Raw genomic sequence first — 2,782 nt, 5'->3', positions numbered from 1 at the left:
TTCTGTGGATGTGGGCGCAGTGGGCTTGGGTGGTCAGGACAGGCGTAAGGTCTGGGGAGTGGGCTGGGCAAACAGGCCGAGTAACCAGACCCAGAGGTGAAGCTGGAAGTATGGATCAGGCAGGCAACAGCTGGCTCTGGGGGGAACCAGCTGAGGCAGGCAGCTGAAGAATCTAAACTGTTCTACATCCAGGGAAGATAGTCAGAGTCCACAAGGCAGAGAGGTCCCCAGAGCAGGTGATGTGTAAATGAGATCAGCTGCTAGGGCGGAGGCTGGGTGACTGTTAACGACATCCCTCATGCAGCAGTGATGGGGTAAGACACTGTATGGCGCCCTAAATTTGAATTCCAGTTCACCCGTCAACTCACTGTGTGACCTTGGAAGAGACCCTTAACACCCCTGGGCCACAGAGTCCTTGTGTGAGAGCTGAAGATAATGCCCCCGTCTGCACACCAGAAGTGTGTTGGAGGAGAGAGGATTGGAGGCCTGGAGATTCTTCATGAGACATCTGTGATGAATGGAGGGGCCCATGGAGGGGTGTCTGGAAATCGGGGAGTTCCAGGCCAGGGACCCCATTAGAGGGGTGGGAGGGAAATTTGGGAACAGAGTATCCCCAGATTTCTCCATCTATAGGGATTGCACGCTCCCCACCCTGACCTTGGCTTATTTTCACCGAGACGGCAGCCGCTCCTCTCTCTTCAGCCCTGACCGGACCTGCCCAGAGGGAGGACAGAGCCCAAGCTGGGCCCTCTGGGGAAGACCCAGTATCTCAGAGGCACTTTAGCTTCTGAGGGGAATGAAAAACCCTGAGAGGAGTTTAGGCCTCAGTGGGCTGAAAGGAGCCTCCCTGCAGTGTGAATCTGACTCGGTCAATATGACACGCCCGTCGGCCGGCAAAGTTACAATCACTTAGTGCGTCCACTAGCCCTAGCAACTAACTCCTCCACTCGGCAGATAGTTACTGAGGACGGACATGGCCTCCACAGAGCTTATAACGTAGTGAATGAGCAAGTAAACAAACATGAAAACGATGCGATTCCAACTTGTGGTAAGAGCTAATAAGGAAACGAACTGGGTGCAGTGGTGAGCTGGTGGGGGGGACCCTGAGGCTCGAAGGGGAGACCAGCTATGTGAACAGTGCGGGAAAGTGTTCCAGGCAGAGGGAACTGAAAGTGCAAAAGCCCTGAGGTGGGAGAGGGCCTTAGAGAGAGCAAGGGGTTGAGGGGGACTGGACTGTGATGGGGGAGATGGGGTGGGAGATGTCAGAGAGAAGGGCAGGGGCCAGATTGTGCAGGGCCTTTTAGACCCTGCGAAGGAGTTGGGATTTTCTTCGAGCACAAGGACAAGTGTTAACGGGTTTTAAGGAAAGAGTGATGGGATGTGTAAATTTACATTGTGAAGAGCTTACTCTGACTGCTCTGTGGAAGGAGAGGAGAGAAGTGGGATGGTATCTCAGTAGCTCGGGTGAGTTGGACTATGATAACGTAACAGAGAGGACAGGTAGGTTCTGCTGCAGTAACAAACAGCCCCTGCTCTCAATGGCTGAAAATAACCAATATTTTGTTCTCTTTCATGGGCCAGCAGAGGAGCTCTGCTTGTCTTAATCAATCAGGGATCCAGCTGTCAGGGTCGCCATCTGGACATGATTTGTATAATCCCCATGGCGGGAAAAAGGGAAAAGAATTGGCTCTTAAAATTCCCCACCAGAAGTGACAGATTTCTCTTCCTCTCACATGTTATTGGCCAAACAAGTCACACAGGCATGCCTAACTTCAGATGGGATGGGAAAGTGCCACCCTGCTGTGTACCCAGGAGGAGAAAAGCTGGGTCATAGTAACTACCATCTTGGGCCATGGGAGTGAAGATGGAGACAAGTGAATGAATTCAAGACGCGTCTGGGAAGTAAAAGTGACAGGTCTTACTGATGAGTTGCATGTAGGGAGTGGGGCAGGAGAGGGTGGGGTCTGGATGTTTCCCAGGTTCGTGGGCAGCTGTGTGGTTGGTGGTCCCACTTGATAGGGAGAACACCAGGTGTGAAATGAGTTGAAAACAGGGCCTGGAATGGAAGGTTTGGAGTTGGACATGCTCCAGAATGGCAATTAGATTATGCACATCTGAAGTCTGGGAAAGAAGCTTGGTCTGGAGACACAAATTCAGGGATCACCAAATATAGATAGTGACTAACATCTTGAGAAGGGATAGTTCTCAGGCCTTCAGACTTGGACTGAATTACACCACGGGCTTTCCTGGTTCTCCAGCCTGCAGACAGCAGATGGTGGGACTTCTCGGCTTCCATCATCATGTGAGCCAATTCCCACAATAAATCTCCTTGTGCTATTGGTTCTGTTTCTTGGGGAACCCTGAGTAATACAATATTTCCTCCCAAAACGATTTTTCTTTTTACCAGTTTACATTTCCACCAGTGATATTTGAGACTTCTCTTTCCCCATCCCTCATCAGTACTGAGAAATCTTTCTGAATCCTCGTGGCTGTTGTTCTAGAGTTCTAATCAGCACAGTGGGAGGGCAGAGACCTGGAAGCAGGCTGGCTTTCATTACAATCTTGGCTTCTGCTAGTTGTTAGTTTCAGGCTGTGAGCAAGCCGCTTAATATCTCTGAGCCTTGTTATTCATATCTGCAGAGTGGGATGATGATTGAATTTCATTATTTTATTTTATTTTTTTCCCAGAGGATTTATTTTGTTCACACTTTAAAAATCAATAATAAGGGCCGGCCCGGTGGCGCACTGCTACAGTGCGCCGCTTGGGAGTGCGGTGGCGCTC

The sequence above is a fragment of the Galeopterus variegatus genome, unplaced genomic scaffold, assembly GCF_000696425.1.
Source record: "Galeopterus variegatus unplaced genomic scaffold, G_variegatus-3.0.2 Scaffold1571, whole genome shotgun sequence".
Taxonomy (NCBI): Eukaryota; Metazoa; Chordata; class Mammalia; order Dermoptera; family Cynocephalidae; genus Galeopterus; species Galeopterus variegatus.
This window is presented reverse-complemented; position numbering follows the sequence as displayed.